Raw genomic sequence first — 26,913 nt, 5'->3', positions numbered from 1 at the left:
CTTATATAAATCTAACACAATGGGCTTGTTTGGGATTTCTTGTAACTTATGAAAAGTGACATGTAAGTGATATGAATATCGTAACTTATAAGCTATTTAGGTGTTCGGATAATTTACGTATAAGTTCATTATAAGTTGATAATGTGTTTGGTAAATTATAACTTATAAGTCTTAGTGTTTTTGAAAAATAAATTAAATATAAATTACAAATTTCATAATTGATAATTTCGCCTTGAATTCCTTCTCGCCTAACATGCCAACATTCTCCCTGTCACCCATGAGCGTATCTTTCATGTACTGGAAAACACCATGAAATAAGTCAGGTTGTCCCTTATTTCAAAAACTCTGTGATATGTTTTGAATACAACACAGCTATTCTTATTTCAAAAACTCTGTGATAGAATTTGTGAATAACTTCACAAGCTTATCTTTTTACTTGCCGGTAACTATCTGAATACAACACAGTACAAAGACAAATTGAATCAATAATATAACCATTATTTACAAATAAGAGATGCAGCTCAAGATCTTTAATAAAAGAACAATTGAAATAATGTTACAGCTATAGTGCACTAATGCTCAATTGTTCATCATGCGAATGGGTGCTAATTTTTTTCCACTATCCCCCTAACACAAATAAATATTGATCAATTTTTGTGTATATAAAATGACAATAAGTTGCAGTTTTAGTAAGAGAGGGTGATTTTTGTAGATAAAAGAGTTACTTGGTGAATTGGTGAGTTTTGTAGGTGGAAAAGAATAGGGTGAAATTTTGTAGATGGAAAAGATTAGGGTGAGATGACTATAAAAGAATATATAAACTCTGAATGAATGAATTTCTGTAAATGAATGAGAGGACTATATGTAGGCTGGACTTTTGAAGTGATGGTGATTTATAAAGAAGCTGTAGGCAGGAGTTTGGGAGCTATACTAATTTATAAAGAAGAGTTAGGATTTATAAAGAAGCTGGAAACTAAAGAAGGTGGACGCTAAAAAAACTGGACACAATAGTTGTTTTGTTCAAACTAGGTTCTAATGCCGTGGTTTTAAAAAACCACCTTTTTAATATTATATAATTGTATGGGAAATAAAATATAAATAATGAGTAGAATTGCAAATATTAATAATATACATTTTGAAATTGCTGAAAGAAAGTAAGAAAAATTGTTGTAAATATATTTAATTAACCAACATAAAAAAGCTCTAGTACTAAAGTTCGATTGTAAATTATTCTAGGGTCTTTTTTTTGCTAAATTAGGACATACTTTCTTGATTAATAGTATATCATCTAAAATTTGAATACATTAATATTTGTTCTTATCATATACCACAAATTCAAATATAAATATTTCCACACTCAAATAGTGTTTTAAAGAATTAAATATCAAAGTGGTCACTCAAGTGAACCCCTTATATCATCACTTTAATCATCAAAATATTGTATATAATTTTTTTTATTAAAATTAATATAGAATTATGATATAAAAATTAAATTTATTTATAATATAGTGTAATTACATTTACAAAACATTAAATTATATACTAAATAAGACAATATTAATTAAGTTTAGTGGAACTAATATATTGATATATCTCATCTACTTTTACATTAAAATAATAATGTTATGTACTTTTTTAATAGCATAATTTTAGAATTTCATGGTTGTTTGGAAATTAACAGAATTTCAAATGCTCAAATTCAAATTCCACCATAGTTTGTTAACTAATTAAATTATTTGAAATTTTTAAGTAAAATATTTAATAAGTTTTCAGAGAGTATGCTTTATTTTTTCTAAATTATTTTGAAAATAACTATCAATATTTATCTAGTAATCTTTAAAAATAAAAATTCATCTTTGAAGATTTAATTTGACCATTACCACCTATTTTGTTAGCATCATATGTTTGATTTTTTTTTTAATTTTTACAAAAATTTATTAGAAAATATAATAAAATGAAATAAAACAATCACAAAATAAAACACCAATACATTTATTTCTGCTACACCCACCTTGTGACATTGACATCAATTATCACATCAATTTCCATATACAAAAAACTCTCATCTCTCACAAAAAAAATTTAAATAATGGTGTGAGCTATGAAGTCAGTAACTATAGTGCACACATATGTTTAGATTCATTATGTACAAATGTCATTTCTCTAAATAATAACTTCATTCAAGTTTAAAAACCATAACTATAAATAATTGAGAACTGGCTTACTGTATCAATAAGGTTAGAACATTCACCACAAAAGAACAATCTAAATAGTGTTGCAACTCACAGATGATTTTTCTACTCCCAAGATCTTTATGTATTCTTGCTGATCCACTTAACTTACTTAATGAATGATAGCTTTGACGGAGGAAAAAATCATACTTGATTGGCACAAGTATTAAATTTTTGATTGTATCACGCCCCTCATTTTTTTTGACAAGATCATGTCTCATTTTAAATACACTTGAACTGGGTCGATAATTGGTTTAGTAGCTGAGCATTTAATCAGTTTGTATTATTGAATCATGCTATATTTCACAAATTAGGTTTTTTGATGTTCTTATCCTAATCAAGTTAAACAGTTTTTTTTCCTAAATCCTTTTCTGGATTTTGTGTTGGTTAGTATCAAATTACAAACTAAGATTTTGAGTACTTATGTGAAACTGTAAAATTGAGTTATGTGCACTGAATGTTATTTGATTCAAAAATTAGTACGAGAACTAAATACACCTGCATACAGATGTAAAGCAAAAAAGCAGGGCCAAACCTCCTAAAAACAAGCTACCACCTAACGTTTATTTTCCCACTTCCTGAACTATCTCAGCTGAAAATTAAGCAAAATAATTATTAAATAAATAAACATGCTTGGATTAAAACCCAACAATCTCTCCTTAATCGAAGCAAGTTTATGCAGATTTTTGACACCCAGCAGTGACCTCATTCTCTCAAACTTAACAGTTGCCAGAGCCTTTGTCAGTGTATCAGCCCTCTGAAGATCTGTGCTCACATGTTTAACAACGATCTCTCCTCATTCAATACATTCGCGGATAAAGTGATAACGAATGTCTATGTGTTTGCTCCGACCATGAAAGACTGGATTTTTGGCTAGATCAATGGCTGATTTATTATCAATATAGAGCACAACTGGACCAACACAATCTCATGTGATTTGCCCTAACAGATTCCTTAACCAAATAGCTTGGCACGCAGCCGCGGTTGCCGCCATAAACTCTGCCTCACACGAGGAAAGTGCCACACAACGGTGTTTTTGAGAAACCCATGTTACGAGGCTCTCGTTTAAGTAGAATGACATGTCCGGTGAGATCGCTGTCTGAGTAACCACTCAGCAAATTATTATTGTTGTTCCTTGTTTACACCAGTCCATATTCCAGTGTACCTCTGATATACCTGAGGATTCGTTTTGCAACATGTTGATGCATTACAGTTGGCTTCTCTATATATCTACTAATTATTTCCACTGAATAAGAAATATCTGATCTAGTATGGACTAAGTATCGCAATCCTCCAACGATGCTCTTAAACTCAGTTGTGTCCACAAGCTTCCCCCCTTCATCCTTAGATATACTTTCCTTCGGGTCCATAGGATATTTAATAGGATTACATTTCAACATCCCAGCCTTCTCAAGGATTTTTTTCGCATAATATGTCTGTCTCAACTCAATATAATTCTTTTCTTGCTCTACTTCGATACCCAGGTAGTATGACAGCTTTCCAAGGTTGCTCATCTCGAAACGGTTGCTCATTTGATCCTTAAATTCTTCAATGATAGACACCTTTGTACCTGTTACCATTAAATCATCAACGTAAACCCCTATTATCAATCTGTCCTCCCCAATTTCTTTTGTGTAAATCGCATGTTCATACGGGCACCGTACAAACCCAATATCCTTCAAACATTTACTCAGTTTCGAGTACCAAGCACGAGGTGCTTGACGCAGACCATATAGCGCTTTTATGAGCCTGTAAACGAGAAGTTCCCTACCTTTCTTCTCAAAACCTTCCGGCTGGGTGACATACACTTCTTCCTGAATTTCTCCGTTTAGAAAGGCGGACTTTACATCTAAATGATGTACTTCCCATGAGTTTTTCGTTGCAAGGGCCAGGAGTAGCCTTACTGTCTCCAAACGTGTTATTGGCGTAAATATTTCATCAAAGTCTCTCCCATGTTACTGAACATATCCTTTTACAACAATACGGGCTTTATGTTTCACTGTCTCTCCATTAGAATCTTTCTTCACTTTCAACACCCATTTCAACCCGATGGCTTTCTTGCCAGTAGGAAGCTTAGTTAACCACCAAGTATTGTTTCTTTCTACTGAATCAATTTCATTTTTCATTGCTTGTTGCCATCTGTGGTCTGTTGCATCTTTACTGTAGCTAGTAGGTTCAACTGTTCCCATCAACATGAGCTCGTCATCATCTAATTCTATTTCTTCAGTAGTGTCATAAATTTCTGTCAGTTGTCTGAATCTTCTGGGTGGGTCACTACTTGCTTCATTCTCAGACCTTGTTGTTAAGTCATGAACAGATGGTGGAGTGCCACCTTCATTTCGACTCGATGGAGTGCCGCCTTCATTTTGACTCGATTGCCCAGATAATGGGCTCTGCAAATCTTCACCTTCAGTTTCATTTCTGGGCACCTCTGTGTGTAGGCTAAAAACTGTAAACAAGCCACAGTGTTCACCTCCATTTGTCTCTGTTTTCTCCCAGCTCCAGCCTTTGCTTTCTTCAAATACCACATCATGGCTCACATGCACACTTCTACTTTCAGGATCATATACCCTATATGCTTTTATTCCAGGTTCTTTGCCAAGGTTTATGACCATCCTACTTCGGTCACTTAATTTTGTTACTCGATTTGCTGGTAATTTCATGTGAGCTAAGCATCCAAATACTCGGACGTGCCCTATGTTTGGCTTTCTCATGGACCAGGCCTTATATGGTGTCACTCTAGACAAGGCTCGGGTAGGTAATCTATTCAATATATATACTGAATGTCTTATTGCTTCTGCCCAGAATGTGGACGGCACATTTTTGTCCTTTAGAAAACTCCGGGCCATTTCCACAACAGTTCGATTTCTCCTCTCCACAACTTCATTTTGCTGTGGAGAATAGGGAGTCGTGATTTCTCTCGAAATCCCTGCTTCATCATAATAAGTGTTAAATAATGTTGAAGTGAACTCACCGCCTCTATTTGTCCGCAGAGTTTTGATTTTCCGCTCTGTCCCATTTTCAATTTTTGCCCTGAAACTTTTGAAAGCCTCAAGTGTACCATCTTACCCTAGTATAATCATCCACCAGTAAATATTTGTTCCCAGCTGTAGTCGATGGAGTGATAGGACCGTACAAATCTCCGTGAACAATTTCTAAGGCCTTCTTAGCATTGTAAGTTGCCTAGTTTGGGAACACATTTCTTGCTTGTTTTGACATGAGACACCCATTGCAGACCTCACTTTGTGATCTTATTTCCGGCATGCCCAATACCATCCTTTCATTTGACATTAGATTCATGGCTTTAAAATTTATGTGCCCAAGGCGGGCATGCCAGAGCCAAGAGTTCTCATCGGTTTTTGACAACAAACAACCTGCATCTTCACTATTGAAAAGAATTTTATAGAGACGATTTGTTGAACGTGTTACCTTCATCATTAGCTTTCATCCTTTCTCGTAGACCCATAGATATTCTCCGTTCAGCAGCACCCTGTTTTCTTCCTCAGCCAACTGTCCAAGAGATATTATATTGCTACACAGTGCCGAAATGTAATATACCTTCATTAGAAGTCTGTTTTCCCCGCTCTTGCTTTTCAACAAAATTGTTCATCTCCCTTCAATGTATGTCATGGATCCATCTCCGAACCTGACTTGACCTTTAATACTTTTATCTAAGTCCTGAAACTTAGACACTTGGCCTGACATGTGATTACTTGCCCAGTTGTCAAGGTACCATACATTTGACCCAACTTGATTTTCCTGGCTGGTTTGATTCAACTTTGGCACTACTTTTCCTTCATCAACCAACAATACCTTCTCTATCACCAATAATGCAGGTTCATCATCTTGCATTTCAGCCAAGTTTGCCTCCTTTTGTTCACGTTCACGCGGTTTCTTGCATTCCACTGCATAGTGTCCGTAACCAAGGCAGTTAAAACAACGTACCTTACTCTTGTCACGTACTCCACGCATAACATCTCTGTTATTTCGACCCTTTGGACTTGTGTGCCCCTCAACTCCACTTTTCCCACGTCTTTTTAACCATTTTTCTCTTGTGAGAAGCAGTTTCATGTCATCCTTTTCCTTTTTTGACCACTCCTCAGCCGTTAACAATAATTGTCCACCACTAGCATCACTCTGTCCCCTGAGTCTCTCTTTATGTGCCTTAAGAGACCCGATTGTCTCCTCTATAGTCATAGTCTCCAGGTTTCCAAATTGTTCAATTGTAGAATAAATTTAAAGAAATTTACTAGGCACCGCCCGTAGCAGTTTTTTTACCACATAGGCCTCTTGTATTTCTTCTCCTAGAGCTCGAATGGTTGTCACCAACCCATTGGGTTTTATACAAAAATCATCCAGTGCCTCTGTTTCCTTCATACTCAGTGATTCAAACTCTGCCTTTAGAGTTTGTATCTTTGCCTTTTTCACACGTTCAGCTCCCAAGCACATCCTTTTAATGGCTTCCCACACTTCTTTCACCGTTTTCTTCTCTGCAACGGACAAAAGAATGTCCTCCGGGATACCTTGATAAATGACATCCAGGGCCATGTTATCCGTCTTCTCCTCGACTACCGCCTTTGGAGCACTCTCCACAGCAGACCACACACCTTGTGGTAGCAATTACACTCTCATTTTAACCGACCAAGCCGTATAGTTTCTCCTGTTTAACATAGGGTAACTCAGCCCGATCACCCCCTCTTTCGTTTTACCAGTCTCCATCGTGACCCCCTTAGGCATGTACTTTGGCATACACTACTGATCCATGGGCTCTGATACTAGAGTGTTGGTTAGTATCAAATTACAAACTAAGTTTCTGAGTACTTATGTGAAACTGTAAAATTGAGTTATCTGCACTGAACGTGTTATTTGATTCAAAAATTAGTACCGGAACTAAATACACCTGCATACAGATGTAAAGCAAAAAACCAAGGCCAAACCTCCTAAAAACACGCTACCACCTAACGTTTATTTTCCCACTTCCTAAACTATCTCAGCTGAAAACATGACCAAGTCATGAGCTGTTACAAAAATTAAACAAAACAATTATTAAATAAATAAACATGCTTGGATTAAAACCCAACATTTTGTTGGGATACGGCAAAAAATAAAAATCAATTATAAATTGATCATCCCTTATCTATACTGGGAAAATGTACCAAAAGGTTCTTCATATCATATTATTATTCTTGCAAAACTGATTCTTGGGGGAGTACTTCACTGAATGAGTTTCTGTTTGTCATAAATACCATTCCTTGTATATGGGCGAGGAAAATGGAGTGCCGGACTGGACTTATACTAGGTATTACATGAAGAAATATAGATACGTGTCTTAATTGATTATATTTGAGTTGGAGCCGGGGAATGAATAAGTTCAAAATGTTGTCTAAATTTGTTTGTGGTACATTCCCCAAGAATCATTTTCTATTTTATTTTCTAGATAAACTCGCACTTGGAAGAAAGGATCTCAATCAAAAATATTCAACTCAAAATACTTTGGAGAAGATGTATTTTATATAAACTAAACCATTTTCTGCTGCACACTTTTTTTTCAAAAATTTCAGATCCCGTATGTGCAATGAACAAGTTAAAACTTTTTCTAAGTAACCTTTATCAAATCTCATTCATGCAATGGCCTTTATATAAAGTTTGTTACTACTTTTCTGTTAAAGACTTTGTCCCTACTATATTTAGTAGAACTATACCAAATACAGTAAAAAGATAGAAAAAAAGAAGGTAATTTGTGATTATAATGGAGTAAAAACCATACAGAAGTGAACATAGTTATATTTATATCTTTGTTATTACTCAAATAATGAGATTATTGAGATTATAAATTAATTTGAGGTTTTTCTTAGCAAGTGTATGATCCAAGAGTTAATTTTTTTTTTGTTATGGTTCAACATTCCAGATTGATCAATTTACAAATATGAAACCCTCCTTTTCTCTTTACAATATTAACAAAATAGTTACGACAGATAGATACAATTTACAGATATGAAACTTGCAGTTTCACATGATATCAGAGCACTAATGCGATCAATGACAACTTCTTCATCTCCTGCAAATTTCACATCGATCTTCAATGGCGTAACTTTCTCAATCTCGTTTATTTCTTTCCGCAACTCGTAGTTTATCTTTTACATACTTGTTTTCACAAATTATCTATCTGTTTGATTGAGTATATTATAATTATTTCAGTCGTTTTGTTTGTTTTTGTTGATTCTATCCAATTCTCACAAGCGAAATGTCTACTTCTTATCATCTTCTGTTCAATATTGATGATAAGATTGATTAATCAATAGTTTTGATCTTTGATGATTATTATTCCTATTGATCTTACAAATTAGCTGTTAGATTCATAGCAAAAAATTTCTCAAAAATTAAAATCTTTAATTGCATCACATCTGTTTGATAATTTGCCTCACACATCTGTTTGATAATTTGCCTCACTCAAGTCAATTAATTGATATTCTTCTATCCTGTGATATTTTATCTCTCTTGATTGATAAGAAACTACGGCTTCTAGTTCAGCTAGTCCAGAAACACATAACACATCCAATAACTTCACTCATTTTTCTCATTTCGATTATGACAATCCACTACACTTACAATTCTCTGATAGTCCTGGAATGAAATTAGTCAGTGAAGTGTTTGATTGATATGGTTTTGGTAACTGGAAAAGATCTATGCTGTTTACTCTATGCGCAAGAAACAAGCTATGTTTTATAGATGGTTCACTGCTACCGATTCTGCCACCTACAAAAGTTAGTGTAGGTGTAATGATATGGTAATTTCAAGGACTCACATGTTATCTAGACTCCTTCAAGAATTTGAGGTTGCAGAATTCACTCCTATTCCCGTCAAATGTGATAACCAAACTACTATCTACATTGCCAAAAACCCTGTTTTTCACGAACGAACGAAGCACATTGATATAGATTGTCATTTCGTTCGTGAAAAATTACTTTATGTGCTGATTTCCTTATCTTATGTTCCTACTCTTATCAATTGGCTGATGTATGTACTAAACCTCTTACTGGCTTACATCACAAGGATATTCTGTGCAAGTTAGGGATGCATACTTCACCCTCCAACTTCGGGGGGGGGGGAGGGGTGGGTGGGGGTTTTGAGCTATAACATGACAGCCGGAATGCCACATCAACATGACAGCTGGATTGTAGATATTTTCCTCTTTACTTGTAAATAATTAGCAGTTAGTTATGCTAACAGTTTTTCTCCCAACTGTATTTTTTGTCACCTATTTATTTACCTCACACTGTATAGAACAGATTATGCAACTTAATTCAAGATGGCTTTCCATCTCAATAATCAACCTCTCTCTCTCCTCCCCCTCCCTTTCTCTCTACAGTATTAACAGAATAGTTACGAGACATGGATACAAATTAAAGATATGAAACTTGCAGTTTCACAGGCTGGTCTCCCAAGGCTAAAATTCCAACTCACATTAATGACTAATGTATAGTAATTATGTAAATAATTACTATACATTAGTCATTAATTTCTCCCTTAATTAGAGTCTCAGTATATATGTCTTAACATATAAATGGAGAATCTGGCAAGACAATTTTATTCTAACATGTAAGAATGATTTTACTTATATTTGAAATTAGGAAACACTTTGAGATAGCTATATACATACCTTGATAGCTTTCTTATTATTCACGTACTCAAGAATTAGAGTGTTAAAATTCTTATGCAGGAACCCAGCTTACAAAAGACTTTATGCATAAAATCAATAATCTTTTTATCTATTTAGTCGACCAATTCTGTACACAGTATTGTAAAAAATTGATATTTAGTGACCATCAGATTTCCACAAGGACAGACCATAAAGTACTCATCCATTACATCCTTGGACCGTCCAGTTGTTTTCCTCGACTACAAAAAACTTATGGTGATATTACAGCCATCTCTTTGCTTCAATTTCTTCCATGATCTCTTTTGGCTAAGGTATCTGCACGAAACCAGATTTCCTGATCAAGGATATCTATCTCTTGTATCCCTGGCCTTTCAATCTTGGTTGTTCCTTCGTAAGCTATTACGTTCATGGCATCTTTTGCCAACATTTTTTGCTCATGGACCAGCCTGCTTTCGGAGATCCACGAGGAACCGAGAAAAAACCCTGGATAGGAATCCATATGGACTGCCATAGTCAATAATTTAAACCTTATTTGCTCCTGTAAGTTGCCTATATATTTCTTTATTGGAAAATATATTAGACATCCTTTGAAAGGGAATAGCTGTAAAATATGCCTCGTAAGCTTATAATGTATCAGCTAGTGAGATTCCCATAATCTTACCAGAGTCTGCATAGAGTGTTGATCATGTTCAATATGTTCTTGCCTCGTATTAGCCATGTAATGTCCCAGTCTCTGGGTAGCATCGCCATGTGGCGAAGATTGTTGGTAAATCCTGTTAAAAAAAATTCTTTAGCAGCTGCGTTATCACCACTTGATACTTGTGCACACTGGTGTAGAAACCTTTTCAAGCCAACCACGTTCCTTCTCTGCTCCTGGACTTCATAAAAGGACTGCTCCTTCGCCTTGAATTGGACCGCACGTAACATGCCAACATCCTCCTCATCACTCATGAGCGTATCATTCATGTACTGGAAAACACCATGAAATAAGTCAGGTTGTAGAGAAATTTTCCTTGATCGATTTGAGCGTAAAAAAGTTGTTTGAGATATTGAAGATCCAAATCCAAGTAAATTCAGAAGTGCAGCGGTCTGAAATATCTTTGTCTTGTGTGTTGGTTTGTTTTTTGGATAATTATAATTATTACGAAAAAATATTAAATATGAAAATGATTTGATAAATTAAAACTTTTCAAGTGAAATGTCAATTTATAGTGAAATAAAACTAGGAAAAAAATTGGGTAAGAAAATAATTATGACTAAGAAAATCGTTTAGAAAATATAACGTCGAGATTGATCGAAGATTGAGTTAGGTTTTCAACACACTTGGATTTTTATTTTTTTTTTAATAATTCAACCTTAGGATGATTAGATACATGAATTTTATACATGTAGTCGAAATATTGAATTTTTAAAAATTAAGCTATGATATTTTAATAATAGATCCATGAAACAAACTTTTAATTCCTACGAGAATTGGTAGGTTTTACCCAAGAAAGTTGTTTTTCCTTTTCATAGTTGGGTACTTCCTACCATGTTTGGTATGAAATAGACCTAAAATTGGTAGGAAAAGGCATCACCTGAAAATAGTAATTAAATTCTTATTTTAACAATTTCGTATAATATTTGATTTTTAATAAATATTATCCTATTTTTTAACTAAGATATATTTGTTTGTTTCACTATATATTTTAGGTATATGATAACAAATTTAGAAAAAAAATAAATATATTTGATTTACTAGTATTTAGTCCTATATTGATATTTAAATTTTTTTAAATATTTAATTTACTTTTTAATAATTGCACTCACACTAAAAATTAAAAAAAAAATCGTTAAACCCCATTACCTACCTATATTGGTTGTAGTTTCACGAAAATTTTAAACATGAAAGTAAATTCAAAATTTTTAAAATTGGAGCGGAATCTAAAAATTCAAAAACAAAGTCAAACTCAAAACCTACCAATATTGGTAGGAAATGAACTTTAGTTTGACAAAAATTCAAATATAGAGCCAAAACTAAAAGTTTTAAATATGGAGCCAAAAACAAAAATTCAAAATTTTCGTCAAATTCAATACCTACCAGTATTGGTAGGAAATGAACCTTAATTTCACAAAAAATTCAAATGTAGAGCCAAAATCAAAAATGAAAATTTCAAATACGGAGCCAAAATTAAACTAAAAAATTTAAAAATTCAGCGTAAACCCATAACCTACCAATATTGGTAGGAAATACGTGACTTGAACCTATAAACCACTATCTTCCTCTTTTCACTTTCAATTTCATCTAATCCACCAAAATTTAATTTCATAATTTCTCCTTCCTCTTCTTATCTTTTGGTAAATATCTTCATCTTCTTCACTGAAACCATCTCATATATATGTATGCGTTTCAATATTTTGAACATATTTTTTATCTTGATTCGTTTATATAATTACTTCTTTGTATTAATTGTTCATGTACGTTAATGACTACTAACATTTATAATCTCTTCTTATGTAGATTTTATTCACTCGAGACCAAGGAAATGAAACAAACAAAGACGAAAATGGAAAACTCACAAAGAATGTAGACAAATTATTTAACAACGATAATGAAGAAATTACAAAGAATGAAGGCAAATGATTCAACAATGATGAGAATTTGAAGATGATTAGTCTTAGCTTTTGAAACATCTATTAATTTTTGTAATGAATTATTATTTCTAATATGCAATTATCACGGATATGTCCGGATTGTGATTTATGATGAATTTTTCAATTTTGATTATTGTTGTATGCTTCTGATTTAGATATTAATTTATGTACAACTTGTTATACATTGTTATCAATGAAATAAATTTTTTTATAAAAAAACTGTCCAACATTTCCCACCACATTCAAGTCATTTCCTACCACATTCAAGGCATTTCCTACCACATTCAAGCTAAACAGTGGTAGGAAATGGTTGGTTGGAAATGCTGATATTCATGTCTTCTGACATAAAACCTACCAGTCATTAATCAAAACCTACCAGTCATCAATCAAAATGATTGGCGGCCACTTGACAAGTGGGACCATTTGAGATGGAAGCACCAATTACTACCACAAAGCAATTTCGACTTGAGATAGCAAAAAAATTCTCAAAAATTAAAATCTTTAATTGCATCACATGTATTTGATAATTTGCCTCACTCAAGTCAATTTAGTGATATTCTTCTCTCCTGTGATATTTTATCTCTCTTAATTGAGGCATCTAGTCATTCTTCTCTTTCTTCTCATTTCGATTATGATAATCCACTACACATAACACATCAAATGACAATGAGTTTAGTAGTTAAAAAAGTTAGCATGTATTAATAGGCTGAGCTATTATTTATATATGATAATAAGAATAAAAAAAGTCATTTTTTTAATCTTATTATCATAAAAGTCATTTTTTTATTCATAAAAAGTCACAAAAATGATTTTTTGAGCTATTCTTTTTATTCACAAAATATAAATGGGATTTATATTATACGATGTAAAGAGTATAATTGACTATTGAAATGAGTAGAATTACAAACAACAATAGATACATATTTTGATATTATTGAAAGAAAATAAGAAAACTTGTTGTAAATATAATTAATTAATCAACATTATCTTATTTTTACTATTTAAAAAATTACTATTAAAATTGAAGTTTTGAAAAGATTGCTACACACTTTCTTTTTTTTCCCTAAAATGGGACACACCTTTTGATGAATGATATATACATTTTGGATACATTGATATTTGTTGTTATCATACACATACAAATACTATATAAATATTTTTACACTCAAATAGTGTTTTAAATAATATTTTATATAAAAAATTCTTGTTTAAAGAATTAATCTTGAATAATGATATAAAAATTAAATTTATTTATAATATAATGAATTATATTTTAAAAATTAAATTTTGTACTAAATAAGATAATATTATATAAGTTTAGTGGAACAAAGATATTGATATTAACAAATATAATATACTTTTACGTTAAAAGAATAGTTTTAGTTAGTATTTGAACTGATATTAAAATTTTACGATTATTTAAAAATTAACTAAATTTTAAATTTTACCATTGTTTGTTAACTAAATTTATTTTAATTCAAATATTTATTAAATTATTATAAAGTATATCTTAATTATCTTCTAAATCATTTAATTACTAATTATCAACTTTAATTCATTTAATTTGTGGATTCCCACTTATTCTAGCATTATATGTTTAATTTTTTGACAAATTTATCCAAAAATCTAATAGACAGCAACACACCAATACATTCATTCCATAGAGCCACTCACAACTCAGTCACACCATGTTTCCCTCTCTCTCAAAAAATACCTAGATAATGGAGTGCAAGTCCATAACTACTGTTCATGCATATGTTTAGACTCACTACCGATATCTTAGAATAAATGGGTGTTTTCAAGGTTAGAAGCCACAGCTAAAAATAATTGAAGATAGTAAACTAATTGCTCATTACTCATTATAATTCTATAAGGCTAGAACCTTAGAAAAAAAGGACTATTGAAATAATACTGCAGCTGTATTGCACCACTCAATTGCTAGCCCACTAAAGCAAGCTAACTTTTTTCCTCTATGCACCTAATACAAACAAATATTGATTCTACTGCAGTAAGTTGGTGCTTTTCAATTTTTGACTGAGTAATTTTTTAAAGGATGATTCTACTACCAAATCAGCTCACGGAGAGTTTTTCAATGCTTTTGACATTCACCCTAGAAAAAAAATACTAAAAACTCTACAAAATTTTCATATGTTAATAAAATATATTAATTTTCATTTAGAAAAATGTAAAGGGTTCTTTTGAAAAATACGACAAGTTCAATTTTTTTTTGCAAAAACAATATCATTTTTAAAATTGTTATTGCAAAAAACACGTTTTTAAAAATAAGATTTCCAATTTTTTTTTAAAAACACGATTTTTTTGCCAACTCGACAAGTTTCAGCATTTCGATACAACTTTGAATGTAAAAAAAATAAAATAGAATGCAACTATTAGCATATCTCTTGTTGATTTTAGTTATACCTTGTTTATGCAAAACAATTTAAGAGATGGTTAGAAAATCGCAAAATAAAAACTTAAAAAAGGTATTTTTAGTAATTTGTCAAATAAAAATATAGGTTAATAATGTTTTTCACCAACAACATACTTAAGAACAACATACTTAAGAAGGGAACGGAGCACTGGGCCAGCAGGCCAGTACATGTTAATTAGGGTTCCCATGTTTGATCTGTATAACATCTAGGAAGTTTGTTTCTTTAATTTTCGTTGTCAAATATTTCTTTAATCTTTTTTTTTAGAAGGAGAATTTCCTTAAACCTCCGGAGCATCCGACAATAATGTCTTCAACAAATATGATAAAGGAGATGGGAAAACAATAAAATAATTATGCTCACAAGAAATCCTAGCTAGATTATAATGTGTTACCTTGTTCGCTTATTTTTTAATGTGACTAACTAAGATCCTAATGGTACTTCTTATGATCTCTGGTCATTGCTGCACCAGATCTCCACTTTCCAGAACATTATTGTGGTCTTGGTTGATGTTTTACCGATTTTTGTAGGTTAAGTGCTAAGGTTGGTCGATTGAATTGATCTTATAATGCAACTAAACTAATAACAATACACTACGCCATATATTGGATTCTGCAACCCCAAGAAACCGTTAATAAAGGCCTAAAAAACGTTGCTAAAGGCCAAAAAAGGGCTATGGCGACTCTTTTTCGGGGTTGCAATTTTAGGCGTTGCAATAGAGTTTTTTGCAACCCCGATGACACCCTATTGCAACCCTTGGTTATCCGTTACAAAAACGTGCTATTGTAACACCAATGGGGTTACAATAGGTCTTAAAAAGTGTTACAGTAGGTTTTGAGCTATCAGTACAATATTTGTGGGCCCCACAATGGGGCCCACATGTGGGATATTGGTGCAACCTTTTTGCAACGCTTTTTAGTGTTTTTTACAACGATTTTAGTGTTTTTTGCAACATTTTACACTGATTATTAGCAACACTATAAATACATATTGCAACGCTTTTACAAAACCAAAATGCTAGGAACTGTTTGTAAATTAGCATGCCCATAAATAAGACATTGTCTTAAAATCAACACAATCCACAAACCATAACATCAATCTACCAACCATAACATCAGTTACCCCATAATACCACTACCTTCACCATCACCATACTACCATCCTTATATAAATAAATTTGAACCAATAAGACTACATTTTTCCTTTTGATAGGATTATTATAATGTTATATGAACATTCTTATGCAGTTGTTTATATTTGCTCCCAATATCCCCAAAAAATTCATTTACTTCTGCTTCAGCTAGGTACCACAATGAGGCAGAGCAATGTATAAAGCTTTGTTAACCAGATGCACCAGCTGCATTCCTCTTCTCATCTGTTTTATCATCTTTGCCATACTCTTCTTGTGAGAACTGATCTCCAAATGAGAAAGAATTCCTTGTTTTGATCCCTACAGAAGTACATCAAGTCGGAAAGTTACACAAATAAAATGCAGCGACTGCCATATGAACATAGGCATGCCATACGAACATAGGCATGCCATACGAACATAGGCATGCGGTAGGTATAGACAAATAATAAATATATAAAATGAGGAACCACATATACCAATTACATTATGTAGATCTACCTCATCCACACTGTACAAGTCCAATTCCAGGGACACGGACCAGTCCTAAACTTGGACCAAGGCCAAGAATCCATGCCATAGGAACTTTACTATCCATTTCAAACTCATGACGTTTTACTGTACCATAGTGTCAAACATACATCACCAAAAGGAAGGCTGCTGCAATCACGAGTGGAACCCAACCCCCTGATCAACCTTCAGAAGTACAGCTGAGAAATAAGTTAAGTCCACCAGCAGAGAGAAAACTGTAAATACAAGGACAAGAATCCAGTGGCATCGCCATACTAATAACATAATTAAAGTCATGAGAAATGTGGTTTCCAGTATGACAATTACAACTGTCATTCCTGTCGAAAGACGAGATTTAATCATATTAGAGATTTGAGAAAAAGAGTCTCCAGTGATAGTCATACTTGATGGGAGAAATATCTAAATTAACCTATTAATAGAATTTGAGTCCTTGCTTACTGATTAAAGGAATCACAAGAAGGCAACACTATCACAAGCAGCTGGTTGATTCATAGCCAACACTAGATATACATTCAGTTTAACTCAGATCTATTTCAGTCCTTGCAAGCTGGTTGATTTATAGCCAACACAAGACATAAATTTAGTTCAACTCAAATCTATTTTAGTCCTTGCATGTTAATTATGAAATGGAAAACACTTTTGCTTGATCAAAGTCAAGAGTATCTAGCCTCGAAACAACTACATGGATTATACATAATGAAATTTATTGTAAAGTCAACAGCTCGACACTCTCAAGTTTGTCAAGTATTCTATTTTCATGTTATACAAAATCCAAGAGTTTTCCTCCCATCTTAAGTCCTCTTTCACAATATTTTTTTTAGAACAAAATCAATATAATATATAAGGCTTAAATTTAAGGCTCAAGAAAGCTTCACACCGACTACTTGAGGGATTTTTTATATTCCTACCATAATCTTCAACTTACCATTCATGGCATTAGATATTGCACTTATCCTTTAGCATATATGCAAAGGGATATGAAATTACATATTAACATTGATTTCTTAGTAATCTACACTTCTCAGGTAAAAAACATGCAAACTCTGTTTGCTGAAAAAATATGATAGTGATATGCTCACCATAGTCATTGCCAATCTGACTTTGATTTTGGAATCCAACTGTAACAGCAATGCAAAGGACCATCAGGATCCAATTAATATCTGGAATGTATATCTGTCCGAGAAACTTCTTTGATGTATGTACAACCCAAAGCACAAAGCACAGTATCCATAGATGCAGTATATGTTATAGCACTTATACTCACTTGGCATCACATAATAAAAGGTCAGAAGCAAAGGGATTTTTCGTGTAAAAGACCATGACAAAGCGAAACAGATCAAAATATTTTAAGAGAGAATTACAATCCCAAATATTCTCAACTATTCAGTATGAAGCTTTTTCAAGGGTCTACGGATAAAAATTGACAGTTTTCAGTTACGAAAATAACTTTATCCTCGTGCTAACCATTTCGCAGATTCATACAAAAGGTCTTCCATTCTAGTGGTATCTCCCTCACTCCTTTTACAGGAGGTTGAGGGTTCAAACCTTGTCAAAGACAAGGTAGGCGTATGAGTGTGTTGATTATCCAAAAAGAATGAATTGTTGATTCATAACCTATATCAATTCGCAAGTTAGAAACATGAGTTCACCTATCATCCTATCGAGCCAGGCGGCTGGCTAGCTGTGCAATAACTCCATGTGCTATTCTCGGTATATTATTACCCCCAGCAAAAAGAATTTCCTATAACAGAGTATGACAATAATTATTGTAATACAAGGAGAAGCAGAAATCTAGTAATTCGGACTACTTAAATAACTTATCTGGCTATGAGCAAACCTGAACTTCTATAATGCCCTGTACATTTACGTTTGATGCAGATCCTTTCATGTGTAATGCAGATCCTGAACTTTCAAAAGTACAAGGGCTTATTACTGTAGCTTAAACTTTACAGAAAGAAATTGTAACTTTAATAAGACAATGAAACAACATATAACTGCACATTTTTAATCAACATGCAACTTGAGTAGAGTTAAAAATAAGATTCTCATACAATTTGATGTAATGTAAAATGGAAGATGCAATATATAGTCATATATCAAAGACGGAGTCAGACTTTAACTCTGAAAGACAAAGTGATATGAAGATTACAAAATAACTCTGAAAATTAAACTAAACGACCAAATCCCTCCGACACAATCATTATAACTAACTCGAAAAAAATATTAGGAGAAAACACTGATCCAGTTTAGAGGCAATATCGCATTTGGAGATGAATAATCTTACCTCAATATGCTTAAAAGAGTAAAACAACAAGGAAAAGTTGAAAATCGAAGAGACATACACTCACACAAAACATTATTTTTCAGCAATATAAACAGAGATATACATTATAACAACACAACTACAAACCCAAAATTAGATTAGCATCAAATGGAAGTGTAATATAATGCACAACCAAAAATTTAATGAACATTACAAAAATAGAACTTAAAATAAAGCCAAATGTTAATTAGCTAAAAGGTAAATAGAATTAAGAGAGAAGAAAGTGATTACTATAATAAAACTGAGAGAAACAGAGTTGTCGGTGTGGCTTTGTAGTTTGGCGGCGAGACAAACTACATATATTATTTTTGGGAGGCTGAAGCTGGAAGTCTCAAAAGCACACCTGAATTACACAATCAAACAACAAACCAAATTAGAGAGAGAGAGTAACTGAAATATAATCAAATACTAGAAACCCAAATAAAGAATTTATAAATAATAGCGCAATAAATCCTGGTAAGATTAAAACTACCCTAATTCAACTCGATTTGTAAAACTCAATTGATTCGAAACCCCCAATCAACCCCTAATTAATAACGCTCACAAATATTGAACCATCAAATCTTGAAGCCATATAATTTTCTTGAAGAACCCAGTTCTGAAAACCCCTAAATTTTAAAGAACCATCGATTTTATGTTTCGGAGAGAGCGATGTGTCGTGTTTTTGGAAGGAAAAGAGTGAAGCCGATGTGTTTGTTTCTTTTCTGAATTTTTTTAATGTCCAGCTCCAAAAACAAAGCGACAATTTTCCCTCTTCACCAAATTTTCAATGTCCACCTTTTTTATTTATTTTTACATGTATAAATATTGATATTAAAATTATCTAATATATAGTTTTCATAAATTCTATCCTTTTGCTATCATTAATCACTTCGTCAATAAATTATTAATTTTTAGAAATTATAATATTTTTCCCATTATATATTCATTTTTTGTAAAATAATTTTTAATTTATAAAATTTTATTATAATTCATTATTATTGAATTTAATAACATATTATTAAGTTCAACAAAATTAAATAAATAATATCTTGATTATTAATTCATTTTTATGAAAATAATTATTTAGTTAAATTATAAAATATATAAATTCATCTATTTAGTATGCTATGGTAACACATTATGACTATACCGCAACATCAAAAAAGAAGGGTTGCGATAGACATTTGTTTAGAAGGCTACTATTACATTTTTCTTTGCAACCCCAGGATGAAGGGATGCAGCATGCAATCTATGACGTAGTGATATAAGCGAAAATAACATGAAGAATTGGTGACATGAAAAACCCGTAAATAAGAAAAAATTGCGGGTGGGATTGATTACCCAACCTAAAGTTACCTACTAGCTTTTTGATGAAGGTTACATAGAGTTTTTCATGATCAAAATTTCCTTGTGTATTTGCTATGATTAATGCTAAAGTAGTGTTGTTATGTGATGTATCCTTTTTTTTTTTATGTCCTCCTTCTTTTTTTGCTTCCCTTCTCCTTATGCCTGTTTATGCCGATGTTGAGTTCTTGGCCCTCTACCTTATCCATTGTTTCTCTCATCATTGAAACCTCATCACTTATCTTTTCCCATTTCTTTCTCCAACGTGTTTTATTGCTGTTGAAGACCAAGTCCGGTTGTGTAATTAAAGCTTCTAGAAATCCGGCTTGTGGTAGACTTAGTCTCTCACTTTGCATTATTGGCCTTTCCTAGTTGATCCTGTCGTGGACATCTTCCACCTCCTCTCGTCTTGACATGTTCCCGATTGACTTGCTGTCTATTCGTCGATCACATCTTGTCATGACAGAAAATCCATATATAACAATAGCCCCATATTTTGTTAATTAAAATAAATTAATTCACAAAATCTATGAACTAATTATTACTCCGTCAGCGTGGATTAGTAGCGTGTGCATTTGGACTATTAATCTCCCTATATCCATGTATATTTGGCTTTTCGATATGCATGCACTGGTTGTCCAACTTTCAAGAAACTCTTCAAAGTCTTATTAGTTTGCCTTCCCTATATACTCTCACAACTATTCCTCTCCCCCAAATTTGTTATCTCTCTTCCGTAACACAATATTGTTAAACCTTTATCGCTGTCAACCATGGCCAAGAAAAACTCCAAACACGCCGAAAGCCCTAATACCAAAAGCCCTAATTCATCTTCTAATACTTCTGGATGCACTACAACAAAATGGGTCAATTACGACGGCCAACTTACGACGGAAAAAAATGTGCGACTAACTTACGACAGAAAAAAGTAAAACATCGTAATTATTTACGACGAAACACAAAACCGTCGTAAGTTTAGTATTTTATTAATTAAACTATGCACGACACGATTAAACAAAAATGAAAATAATTTGAATTTGTGACGATTTAAACATTTCGTCGTAAGTTAATTATTTTTATTAAAATTTTAAATTGAAATTGAATAAAAAAATATTTGATCTAAATTTACAACGATATATCTGCGACGGAAAAAATCAGATCGTCAAATTTATGACGGAAATTGAAATTCGTTGTAAGTTATCAAAGAGGGAAATTTAACTTTTTCTCAAAAAAATTTGGAGGGAAAATAAAAATCATTTGAAGTTGCGACGATTTGAACATTTCGTCGTAAGTTAAATATTTTTATTAAAATTTTAACTTGAAATTAAATAAAAAAGATATTTTATCTAAATTTATGATGAAATATTTGTGACGGAAAATATTAGAACATCCAATTTACGATGGAAATTAAAATTCGTCGTAAGTTATCAAAGAGGGAAATTTAACTTTTTCCCCAAAATTTGGGCGGTAAATTTAACTTTTTTCAAATTTTGCAGATAATAATTTATGACGGATTCCGTCATAAATTAGCACATGAAATTTGATAATTTCAATTTTTAAAAAATATTATTTCATGATCCAACCATATTAATGTCAGCATTTATTTGTTTGGGTAACATTTCAAGAATTTCAGAAAAAAATTAAATATTTTGATAAAATAATTTAATATGAAACATTGATTATATCACTAATATATATATATATATATTCATCCATACTGTTGGATCGATGAAAAATATTTTTAAAATAATCGAACCACAAATTCAGAATTAAACACTAGTTAGCTCTCATAGTCAAACTGATGTTTGACTGTTAAAATGTCAAACCAAATAAAATTATTTTCATATGAAATTTTGGTTATATCGCTAATATATATATTTATTGACATCCATATGGTTAGATCATTGAAAAATATTTTTAAAATAATCGTAACACTAATTCAGGATTAAACACTAGTTAGTTGTACTAGTCAAACAAATGCTTGACTGTTAAAATATCAAACCAAATAAAATTATTTTGATATGAAATTTTGGTTATATCACTAATATATATATATCTATTGACATTCATATGGTTAGATTGTTGAAAAATATTTTCAAAATAATCATAACACTAATTCAGGATTCAACACTAGTTAGCTGTACTAGTCAAATAAATGCTTGACTGTTAAAATGTCAAACCAAATAAAATTATTTTTATATAAAATTTTGGTTATATCACTAATATATATATATATATATATATATCTATTGACATCGATACGGTTCGATCGATGAAAATTATTTTTTAAAAATATCAAAACACCAATTCAGGATTAAACACTAATTAGCTTTACTAGTCAAACTATTGCTTGACTGTTAAAATGTCAAAGCAAATAAAATTATTTTAATATGAAATTTTGGTTATATCACTAATATATATATCTATTGACATCCATACGGTGAGATCGTTGAAAAATATACTTAAAATAATTGTAACACTAATTCATGATTCAACACTAGTTAGCTGTACTAGTCAAACAAATATTTTACTGTTAAAATGTCAAACCAAATAAAATTATTTTGATATGAAATTTTGGTTATATCACTAATATATATATATATATATTGACATCCATATGATTGTATCGATGAAAATATTTTTAAAATAATCGAACTACAAATTCAGAACTAAACACTAGTTAGCTGTCCTAGTCAAACTCATGTTTGACTCTTAAAATGTCAAACCAAATAAAATTAATTTGATATGTAATTTTGGTTATATCACTAATATATATATATATATATATATATATATATATATCTATTGACATCCATACGGTTAGATCGTTAAAATTTATTTTTAAAAAAAATCAAAACACCAATTCAGGATTAAACACTAATTAGCTTTACTAGTCAAACAGAACTATAAAGAACTATTTTAATATGTATATATATATTAAGATTTTAAACTGAACTCTCATGAACGTGTTATTAATCATTGATTTTTAAATGACCTCCCTTAATTACCAAAGATTTAATTTTAAATTTTAAAAGTATCTAAAGATGAAAAAATTAATTAATTAACTATTTTTGTTTTGAAAGTATTAAATTTAATTATATTTAAATATGGACTCAACTATAATTTTATTTTTTGTGACGGGATTGCATTGCAGAGAGTAAATATTGTGAAATTTGAAGTGTCGTGCAATTTGACCATTTTCTTTTTTTTACCTAAACCCTCTTTATCTTCTTTATTTGTATATATATATTTCTAAAGGCCTTCTCGCCCTCTCTCTCGCCTCTCTCTTCTGCCCTCACTAAGATAAAAATGATAGATATAGAACAGAAAACCCTAATGTTAAAGGCGATATAGAGGTCGTGGTGAGTTGTTTGTGCATTCTATATATACAAAGCAAACACACACACCGTTCATCAAACCCTAGCACTAGCACTATCGCCACACTCTGCTCTTTTATAAACTCACTATTTAATTCTCAAAAGCCCTAATTTTTATTGATTCTAGCTGAATTTGTGGTAAATTGTGTTTGTTTTCTCGCAATTTCATTTTTTATACTTTTTGTAATTTGATCGATAGTGATTGTAATTGATGTGTTTATTTATTTAATTGTAGGTGTGATAAGTTTGGGGAAGATGTCGGATGAAGGGAGAGAGGAGGGGGAGTTGGATCTGTCTTCTCCTGAAGTTGTTACTAAATACAAGGTCGGTGCTAAGACTGTTAACAGTGAGTCGCTCTTTCTCCTCTCTTTCTCTCTTTCCCTCCCTCTCTCTCTATATATATATATCTATATGTTTTATTTACTCTATGTTTTTATGAGTTTGCTTATATGCGTTTTATGTATAATTTGATTGAAATGATAATGGTTATTGTATATATAATATAATATGAAGCTGCCCCTTCTTGTCCGACACCTGTAAGAGCAATAATGGTAAAACATATCAGCTTGATTGAACAAAAATTATATTTATGATGATAATTTGTTAGATATGTCCACAAAAAATTAGTGACGTCATAGCGTCTTACAATCTGGACAATACTATGACATATTTTGGTAATAGCAACTGGGTTACAAAATATGGCTCGTGCAGTTAACTTTACCAACTAAACTGAGCATTTACATTTCAGGAATTGCTATTCCTACAGATGAAGATGTACCAAATGTCACGTAGATATAGGCTTTATCTAATAAGGAAGAAGTTAAACAATAATGCAATTGATCAAGCCAGGAACAACAATCATTTAGGTGGATATCGAACTAGGACCAGTTAATATAGAATAAAAGACATAACTAAAATACCAATACCAATCTAGAATATCAATAGTTATGTGACGGTAATCATCAGTTACGAAAAAGATTGACTGCGCTAGAGATTATATTGCTGGTTAATTATTACTGCTTATAATTAAAAGTTTAAAAATGCAGAGGAAATAGAAGAACAATTTTATCTGATTATGCCATGTCATATTACAAAGGATGATTCCCTTGCATATTTTAAGCAGCATCAGTGTCACAAACCAAGGTAGTTCAGATTCTATTATTATTACACAAATAGAATGAAAATGACTCACCATGTACTGTTTAAAATTGTATTTTGAGTGTGTGTAGGAGTACCCCTTACCCCCTCAGCCCCTCCCCATCTCCACTATTGTCAATATTTCAAGCAACGGTTTTATCTCACAAGTGTGAATTATTTAGGTAATGTGTGTAGTAAATGCTTTATAGTTTGCTATTTTCTTGGCACCAGATTTGAAACTCTGAATCATCCTGAGTGAAAATGTATTGTACTCATGGAAAGGCGACGACAAGGAACTTACCAGAAAAGTCATTCTGATCGGCTCCAATTTTGTACAAAAATTAGACTCTGCTACTAAAAAATATGACTGACAGTAAAACTCCAACCAGCTACAAATTCTCAACAATTACCTTTAAATATCAAGTAAGAAGTTGTCGGTCCCTCAGAATATTGTAGGGGAAGCATAATTGACAACATTGCAAATGGGACCATAAACACTATACAGAGACAAAATTCTTGTTTCCTGATCTAAATTTATTAAGTCGTATGATTGTAGAAAATTTCTTTTACGTATATGGCACTTAAACTGTATTAATTATATTACTAAGAAATTTACATTTTTAGATGGAAATTTATTCTGCGTTCTGGTAAAACAATGGCTACAAGGCTTGAAGGATGACTTGTAAGAACAACTACAAGCTCGGTTCATTTTCAAGGGAGATCTTGTAGGTTCTCTGAAGCAGATACATTGCAACTTGAGCTCATTCTACAATCCCATGATTGGCGGATTCACACCCTGTCAGGTAAAAGCTTTTGTTTGGCCAAATTTTGGATACTGCATAATATTTTTTTTTGGCTAATTGAGGCTCAATATTGAAGTTATCCACATTGTTTGACATCACCATCAAAACAAATATCACGTGTTTACTGGACCTTCCCCCTCCCTTTATGTCATGTAACTGAGGCATAATTATATATTTACATATGGAAAAAATATATTACGATTAATTTTAATGTTGACCTGATAAAGTGTTCAGCCTCTTGCACCTATACTTGCACTTGAGTCCATTTATCATTGTTTTAATAGTTACATTGAACAACTCTTGATCAACCTATGTCTTAATAAGGTTTACTATTTTAAGCAATTTTTTTTATATACGTGATTTTACGGTTACTCCTGTCATGCAAATGCTGCAATTTGGTAAAAGTTTCTATTATTTGGTATCAAGTTAATTCCACTTTACAGATATTATATATTTTTTAATGCAGGGTACTAGAGTTGACAACGCGCCATTGAATGGCAATGACTTCTGAAGCAACAACGATGAAGACGAAGATGGAGATGCTGATTGTTACTCCCTCCATTAACCATAGTAGGTTTATTTTAATTAGTTATATCTATTGGGTTAATCAGGAAACCTGATTTGTAAAATAACCAAGTTGTGTTTGTAAACTGAATTTGGTTTAGTGGGTGTTTGTACATCCACCTAGTTTGCTATCTACTTTTGAACGTGAATCAAGACGGATTTATGGTATAATTAATATAAATTATGATATTGTGACTTGTAGCATTAGTTTTATATTTTGATTTTGTCAAGTTTGTGATTGAAACCAGAAATTAAATTAGACTTTGGCAGGTTCAAAGTTTGAGTTTGTGTTGAATTTGTGATTGGATTAGATTTTGGCAGGTATAGAATATAAATTAGAAGCCGAAAATGGCGAGAAATTGAAAAATAAGTATTTGGCTCTTCTAGAAATATAAACTTACGACGGTTGTTCATCACATATTCCGTCATAAGTAGATCCCAATTTTTAACATACGACAGTTTTTTCCGTCGGAAGTTACTAATTTACGACGTATAGTTGTGTCGTAAATTCATCTTTTATTTTATCAAGGTGGGACCCACAAGAAAATATCCGACGATTTCTCCGTCGTAAGTAACTAACATACGACGATATTTTCTGTCGTAAGTTTATAACATACGACGATATTTTTCGTCGTAAGTAGATTTATTATTTTATTGAGCATGTGGGCCCCTTCTTTCTAACTTGCGACGCAATTTTATCTTGTGACGAAAAAACGAACTTACTACTCGACCAAAAACGATGATTTTTTTCCGTCGTAAATGGCTCAATTAC

At 32.0% G+C, this 26,913-nt stretch overlaps 2 long non-coding RNA genes across 12 annotated transcripts; one reads left to right on the top strand and one right to left on the bottom strand.

Moving 5' to 3' along the window:
• Nucleotides 1-15,979: 15,979 nt before the first annotated feature.
• LOC141678668 (uncharacterized) lies at nucleotides 15,980-19,678 on the bottom strand. 10 transcript variants are annotated; one of them, XR_012557862.1, is made up of 7 exons: nucleotides 19,410-19,678; nucleotides 19,169-19,280; nucleotides 18,452-18,516; nucleotides 18,264-18,355; nucleotides 17,694-17,787; nucleotides 16,585-17,161; nucleotides 15,980-16,404 (listed from the first exon to the last, which is right to left on the bottom strand). It is a non-coding gene; the product is annotated as an uncharacterized LOC141678668 (long non-coding RNA). The 10 variants fall into 10 exon arrangements; XR_012557845.1 differs by having other exon boundaries at nucleotides 16,585-16,931; nucleotides 17,024-17,161; nucleotides 17,694-18,355; nucleotides 19,410-19,677; XR_012557864.1 differs by having other exon boundaries at nucleotides 17,694-17,732; nucleotides 19,410-19,677.
• A 3,819-nt stretch (nucleotides 19,679-23,497) lies between these two features.
• On the top strand, nucleotides 23,498-26,336 carry LOC141678661 (uncharacterized). 2 transcript variants are annotated; one of them, XR_012557842.1, is made up of 4 exons: nucleotides 23,498-23,622; nucleotides 23,873-23,983; nucleotides 25,399-25,577; nucleotides 26,044-26,336. It is a non-coding gene; the product is annotated as an uncharacterized LOC141678661 (long non-coding RNA). The 2 variants fall into 2 exon arrangements; XR_012557838.1 differs by having other exon boundaries at nucleotides 23,518-23,775.
• Nucleotides 26,337-26,913: the final 577 nt, after the last annotated feature.

Source organism: Apium graveolens, chromosome 1 (assembly GCF_009905375.1).
Source record: "Apium graveolens cultivar Ventura chromosome 1, ASM990537v1, whole genome shotgun sequence".
In the NCBI taxonomy this organism is placed as follows: Eukaryota; Viridiplantae; Streptophyta; class Magnoliopsida; order Apiales; family Apiaceae; genus Apium; species Apium graveolens.
This window is presented reverse-complemented; position numbering and strand designations above follow the sequence as displayed.